This window comes from Gossypium arboreum, chromosome 2 (genome assembly GCF_025698485.1).
Source record: "Gossypium arboreum isolate Shixiya-1 chromosome 2, ASM2569848v2, whole genome shotgun sequence".
In the NCBI taxonomy this organism is placed as follows: Eukaryota; Viridiplantae; Streptophyta; class Magnoliopsida; order Malvales; family Malvaceae; genus Gossypium; species Gossypium arboreum.
In genome coordinates, this window is record NC_069071.1 from 24,979,964 (window position 1) to 24,987,640 (window position 7,677).

Here is a 7,677-nt window from a genome sequence, read left to right on the forward strand (position 1 = left end):
TTGTTTTCATCATCATCTTTGCACATTGCATGGACTCTAGCATCATCAACCACCACATTGATTGACTCCATGACCTTCTGAGCATGTTTGTTGAACATCTTATACGTTTATTCATCATCGATCTTTTCTTGCTCAACTATGGGTTCTTGGATTTGGTGGTAGAAGCTCCTACATTGAAGGGGCTACTAAACAATGATGGTTCAACAAAGGCAACAACAATATTCACTAAAATGTTATCAATGATTGAGACATGTACACTCCGACTCAAGATTTCTTAAATAAGAGCATCGACAATTTGTGTCTTCATGATAGATAAGAGACTTTATTCGCCCCTTGGTGTGAACATAATGAACACTTCAAAGGCGAGGTAAGAAACAAGAGGTGTAGGTATAGTTTGAGTTACCTCTTAGCATGATGTGTTTGGGAAGTAGGCACATTCTCAATTGCCTTATCATTTTCTCAAGAGGGGAATTGAATGTGCCTTCACTAATAGTTTGTTGTGATTGTTGTTGCTTCTCATACTCTTTAGTAGATATAATCTGTACGAAGGCCATAATCATTAGGAAAATGATTTTTTTGGACATGTATAGCAACAAAAGTTTTCATTTTCCAAATAAGTCAAGTTTCTTCCAAGATATGAAGAGAGAAATATCTCCAACAATTGATTCCCCCCCAAAATAAAATAGTGAAAAAAATTATTTCACAAATCTTCAAAAATCTAAGTAAATCAGTTAGCAACATAATTAACCCAAATACATCACAATGGGATCAAGAATTTTAGTGTGGATGGCTTCCATAATCAATCAACACACTTTATGCTCAGCAAATTCCAATTGAGCTTCTTAAGCTCTCAAACCAGTTGCTTTTTTGAAAAATTATTCTAGCTAGCTTTGAGTAGGCATATACTTCTTTCAACCTGTGCTTTCATGATCATCTATATTCCTAGCCTAATCAACATATCTGTGTCTTACTAAGCACATTACACTATCTTTAGTAAACCAAATACCAAGATCAAATGCAGCATGAATGTATCTAATGTTTTGTTTGACAATCTTGACATGTGAATATCTTGGATTGGTTTGATATCTAGAACCCACACCATCGCTAAAACACATATCGAGATGGTTATTTGTGAGATAAAACAAATTGCCAATCATGCTATTATAGGTGGTTGTTGGATCAGGTACCTTAAGTGTAGTATTTTTGTCAATGTACACCTGTAATTTTTTTAAACATATTCATAAAAAATTCATTGATTACATTAATATAATTTATATAATTTTCCTCATATGGGTTTTGCACAAAAAGTAAAATAGAAGCAAATGGTATTCGCTAGATTTCTAATGTTTAACTAATACTAAGCAGTGTTACATGGTTGGATCGTAATATAAAATGACAGCTTATATTAGTAGACGAACCTGAGCATGTCCTTAGTCTAATCGGAAATGAGAAAATCGATTGAAAGACTAATATGCTATCTATCAAGTCCAATTGGGGAGATGCTTTGTCTTAAGAATCAAAGCGAAAGACTCCTAGAAGATAGAGACATAGATATGATTGATTGGGCTGACAATACATCAGATTAGACCAAAAGAGAATATTTCCTGAATCTATTTATAAATTTATTCACTTGTGATGTTCAAAGTGTGGCATACCTAAATCCTGAGTGGATGATGGACTATGTATGTGTGACTCATATACTTTGATGTAAGTAAAAACCTAAACTCAAATAAATAAGTAATCAAAAGCTGGCGCGTTGGGTATACAACTTCTGTAGTATGTAGCATCATTCAAAATAGTGGAATTAATAGCTTAGGACATGGGTAAATGATATCCTCTTATTGGTATTACATGGTTGATGAAAAGTAAACATGATTATTGATCGTTCATTTTTGTGACGAATGAATTGATTACTTGTTGATAGTAATTGACTTTTCGTGAAGGAAGATGTAATAGTTACTATGAGATAAAATAGGATCATATTGGGAGTACGAATATTATCCTAAAAAGATAAAGGATATCCTATGAGGGTAACACAATTATGAAAACGTCATTGGACGAGCATTGATTGAGTTGCTCTCGTAATGGTATGTCATTGGGGAGAGTTCAATCACGATTCTATCGTTGAAAGACTTCATGACTAAATGAGTTTATATCTAATAGGTGAAAATTTGGAACTTAATTATAAATCATTTGAGCCTCAATTGCATATGTCCAAACGGTCCCTTCGCTAGCTTGTTGAAACCAGAAATGAATTGCATGTTGAATCAAATGAACAAAAATGAATAAAAATGGTGAAAATGGATAAATGAGAGTTTATTTGGAAATGTGTAACGCCCCAAATTTCTTTTGTCTACTTTTGTAAAATGTTGGCACAATTGTGTATCTGCTTCAGTGGTTAAGTGTTTTGGGTGTGTGTGAGAGGTCCCAAGTTCAAGACTTACTCTTGGAAAATTTTGATATATTTTTTTTCTGATCTAAGCCTTGTGTTTGGGGAGTGGGCTTATATTTATTTATTTGTAGAATTGTATTAGAATACGTCTGCTGGATTGGTGGTTAAGTGGAGTGTGAGTTTGCTGGAGGTATTGGGTTCGAATCCCTATGCAAGCATGGAAATTTATTTTTTCTCGATTCTGTGCAAGTGTTTCAGTACGGTTGGAATTTTAAGTAGTAGGTTAGTGGAGATAATTGAAGGATTTTTGATAACCTTTGATTCTATTTGTTTTTTTTTTAATTTTTAATTTTAATTTTATTTTCTCTTCTGTTTCATATTTTCTCCCTCTCGAAAGAAGAATCACGTCAAACCTATTCTCCATTATTCTATTAAATTTCCTTTCTTGTTTCCCCTCTTTTTTGTTTAATTGATGAAATTTTTGGTGCTTTCGGCTTTTGGTGTTATTGTGGTAAGTGTTATTTCTCGATTTAAGAGTGGGTTTCGTTTGGTGCCATTCTAGGGATAATGTTCTATTTTCGTTAGTCTAATTGCTGGGTTTTGGTAGCTTTGAATTGCGAAGAAAGGGGCTCTCTTCTCGCATTATCGTAATCGAATTGTTCGGAGTGTTGGAGTAAGTATTGGTTTTGGTTGTTGATTTCGTAATCACGAATTGATCGCATATTAAGTTTGATTCTGAGTGTTGGTATGTCAATTTTTAGGTTTCAGGAGGCTCAAGAGTGTCTTCGCTGTGAAACAGTACTAGTTGTATACCCGAAATGCAGAAAAACAAGGTCTGAAGAAAGCCGAAAAACTTCTCGGTCGATGCCACACGACCATGTGGTAGGCCATGTGGTAGGTCGTGTGTGATGACACGATCATGTGATTGACGAAGGCTAGGTCGTGCGCAGGACACAGTCGTGTGATGGCTGGAGTGTGACCGTGTGGGCTACATGGGTTAGAATAAATTAGGCATGTAGTAACTGGGCCAGGCCGTGTGATCCACAAGGGCTAGGCCAATTTGGGCATATGGGCCACACGGGCGTGTGGGCCCAATGTACTGAAATTTTTCGTAGGGTCGCACGGGTCGTCCTAATCGACTGTGGGCCTACCGTGGGGTCAGTTGTAACGCCCCAATTTTCGAGAATCCTGTGAATGTTGGCATAGGTTTAATTATGTTAGTGGGCCTCTAGAAAGCCTAAGCTTAAGATAGAACCCGACAATTTTAGTTAATTTTTGTTCCATAAGAAAAAGGGGGTGAAATTATGAAATAGGACCTATGTGAAAATGTTTGAAAATGCTATAGGCTAAATTGAAGTGGCCAAATAAATAGGAGTGCAAAATAGGAGGATTTGCTTGACAAACCTCCCATTTTACATGAAGTGGCCAACCATCATGTTGTTGTAGACAAAATGTACACTTGATATCCATAATTTATGGTACAAATTGATACAAATTGATAATAGGTTAGGTAAATGTTCCATGATAATGGGTTAGGTAAATGTTTCATGATAATAGGTTAGGTAAATGTTCCATGATAATGGGTTAGGTAAATGTTTCATGATAATGGGTTAGGTAAATGTTTCATGATAAGAATATCATGTCTTTTGTATTAAAGAATTAAATGGATGAAATATGAAGTTTTATTAAAAGAAAAGGGTGAAAAGAACAAAGTTTTGTCCATCTTTGTTCATCATAGCTGAAAGTTAGAGAAGAGAAAGGAGAGGAGAAAGCTCTTGAGTATTCGGTCATTAGGAGGAGGAAAATTGAAGGTAAGTTCTTGGTACCTTGCTTTTATTTTGAGGTTCATGAGTTCTTCTTGATTCTACCTTAACTCTTGAAGTATATTTTGATTTTTGGTTGTGTTGTGAGCATTTGGTCATGAATTAAAATGAAGGAAATGGTTGTTGTTTCATGTTCTTTTGATGAAAAATAGAAGATATGTGAAGTTGAGCCAAACAAATGAGCATGCATGTGCCTTAGATGCTAAAGGGAAATCGGCTAACATGTTGTGCTTTAAAATGATGAAATGGAGATTATGCATAAGTAAAAATCATAGATATGTGATGATTGATTGGTGATATACATGTTTAAATAACATGCATGCAAGATAGGTGTATGAAAGAGTGATTTGGTAATAAATCTGCTTAGGACAGCAGCAGTAACGTGACTTTGGAAAATCACCATAAATTGTGGGAGATGAATTAGAAGCTGAATAAATTATGTAATTAAAGCTTATTGAGTCTAGTTTCTAATGAAATAAACAAGAACATATTTTGAATTCTGTACAATGAGAAATTTGATTCGTAATGAAGAGTGGTCAGATTAGTCAAACAGTGAAACATGGGAAACTTTGAGAAAAATCTGGTATTGATTTGCTAAACCAAAAATTCTGAAAATTTTATGGATAGAAGATATATGAGTATATTTTCAGGGAAAATTAACAGAACTTGATTTGGAGTTTCGTAGCTCCGGTTATAAATGATTTAGTGACTGTTGCTCAGGAAGACAGCTTGCAGTGAAATTATGATTATGTGGTAAACATTGACAAAAATTTGTTAATGAGTTGCTTATTGATTTCTTATAAGCTTACTATGATCTGTAGGTGTGGTTGGCGAATATTGTAAGGGGTTATCGTAGTTTGTATTTGAATAGTTAGATTAACGTGTTAGTAATCCAATTGTAGGCGGTTCGTGTGTGGATCTCAAATCGATATATAAATCAAGCAATGTGTGTAACTAACACCCTCTTTCTTAGTCTGGATCGACAAAAGTCGAAAAGCCGAAATGTCGAAAACCGGTATTTTGTAAATTTGCGAGTGTGCGAATGCTCGTGAGGTAAATCGATTAATGTTTTGGTAAGCTGCAAAATTTGGACCAAAGTGCATGATTTACGTGCCCTTGATATTTATGGGCTTAATGGGCCAAAATTGGAATGATGGGCCAACGGCCTAATTCGGTAAGAACCCTCGATGCGTAATTACATTAGTACGTGAAAGGTAGGAATATGCATGAAAAACCCTAAAATAGATAAATTATTGAAATACCTTTAAAAGTGGAAAATTTACGGTTTTACCCCTAGTAGATAAATTACAAAAATACCCCTAGGGTTAAATTGACCTAAATGCATGTTTGATTTGTTGTTATTTCTTGCATGCCATGTTGTTATTATCTAATGCATGGGATTGGGATATTGACGGAGGAAGTACTGAAAGTGGCTTGTCCACGTCTTGGAGGCTTTGCCTCAATTCTTTGATAATGAGCAAAAAGGTTAAAGCTGTGGAGTGTTAAATTTGGGTGGGTTGAGCTATCCCACATGGAGTGTATGGCTGGTGCGGGTGGAGTGTAGTGGTTGGTGGGTTGAGTAGTCTCCCAAATGGGCTTGCATATGTTATTGATGTTGCATGTATTTTGAAATGGGCCTATGGGCCATCTTTATCTGAATAAGGGCTAAGGCCCGGTTTATTGTAATCTGAAAATGGCTCGCCCAGATACCACTATTACAGAATAGGCTCAGGCCCAATAGGCTTGAGTGACTTGGGCTTTGAAGGGTTTTCCTTACACACCGAGTTTCCCCAAACTCACCCTTTTATTTTCATCCACGCAGAAATCCCCAACCATAGTGGGCTTGGGTTGTGAGGAATTGGAGTGGCCACCCGTTCGAAAGTTTGATTTTCTTCGGTGAATGGACATCCTTTTATTTACATTTGAAGTTTTGGGCTTTTAAATGTAATAAGGCCGCTTAATTATTTTTGATGGTTTTAATATGTATTACTAAGATAGGTAATACTTATATTTAACTGTTGAAACTGGATAACTTTAGGCGCGTTTTCAAAAACAACAGATTGATTTCAAAATAACACAACAACAAGCAAAGCTTCCAATGAAAGTATTTTTCCAAAATTAATCACTTTTCCTAAAATGACTTAATCAAATCGATTTTCCTAGAAATATCCATGACATTAAGGTGTGGCAATGGCGGTATGCATGTCTAGGATTGGATCCGAAGGAGCTTGGTATAGCGATCCGATGGACTCACCACCTCTTTTAGGTTTCCTACCGGTGCATAGCTTCCATTCACTTTAACCCTTAATGAATTAATCTTTGAACATCAAGTACGATTTTACGGACTTAGAAAGGAAATTTTTTTTTACGTTTTTGATGTGGCATGCCGGATCCGGCCATAACTTCTGGGCCGGGTTTGGGGTGCTACATCAGTAAAGGTGTACTAAACCCTAAGACTATGTTTTTTGTTAGACTGATGTACTATTTTGAGCATGCCTATGTTTGCTTATCTGTTATCTGTTTATGGAAGCATGTTAAGCATGATTTATTTGTTAATTCTGTATGCATGTTCTGTTAATTTGATTGGGGTGGGATGGTATATGTTGGAGGAAGTGTTCTGAAAGGCAGATTATGCCTAATATCTGGCAGCACAGCTGCATTATATCTGATATGTGCCGCATCGGTATAGCGTGGTGTGAAGGGCTGGATGGTTGTTTTAAACTCCACATGGTGTGTAGGGATGGTCAAAGATGGTGTGTAGAGGATAGAGGTAGGATTTTGTTATCTGATTTGCATATTTGTAACTGTATTTGTATCTGAAATGAGCTTAGGCCAGAATCTAGATCTGTATCTGACACAGGCCCAAGCCCGATTGTGAATCTGCCTAATTTGTTATATTTTGTATGTGTACATGCTTAACTCTGCTGGGTTACACTCTGAGTTTATGTAAACTCACTCCTTTTCTATTTGTCTGTACAGGTAACCCATAGTAATTGGCAGATCGGTGCAGCAGAGGACTTGATGGTGACCACCTAGTTTACTACTTCATTTTGTTTTTGGGTTATTAAGTTTTGGCATTGAAGTTGTATTTTCTGGGACTCTGGACTCTTTTAAAAGTTTTGACGTTGGTTTTGGGCTTTTTGGTTTTTACTTATTTATAACTTTGATGATTTTCTAAAATCTTCAATGGATTTTTTGGACACAACATTTTTACTAGCTTTCGCAACAAACACGTTTTATCTCTAAATAATTTAATGAAAGAAAGCTTTGAAATTAATAACAACTCTAAAGGGTAATGAACTGGTAAGGTTTTAACTTAACGACAATGGTTTATCAACCCATTTCATGTGACACTTCCGGATTCAGCCATAACATCTAGGCCGAATTTAGGGTGTTACAAAATGATTATGATTTTTTCCAAAATGAAAATGAAAATGAAAATGAAGAAACAAAATCATATGG

At 35.8% G+C, this 7,677-nt stretch overlaps 1 long non-coding RNA gene across 1 annotated transcript; it reads left to right on the forward strand.

Moving 5' to 3' along the window:
- The first annotated feature begins 6,677 nt into the window (after positions 1 to 6,677).
- Positions 6,678 to 7,395, forward strand: LOC128284175 (uncharacterized). Its single transcript, XR_008274526.1, has 2 exons — positions 6,678 to 6,985; positions 7,195 to 7,395. It is a non-coding gene; the product is annotated as an uncharacterized LOC128284175 (long non-coding RNA).
- The last annotated feature ends 282 nt before the right edge of the window (positions 7,396 to 7,677 follow it).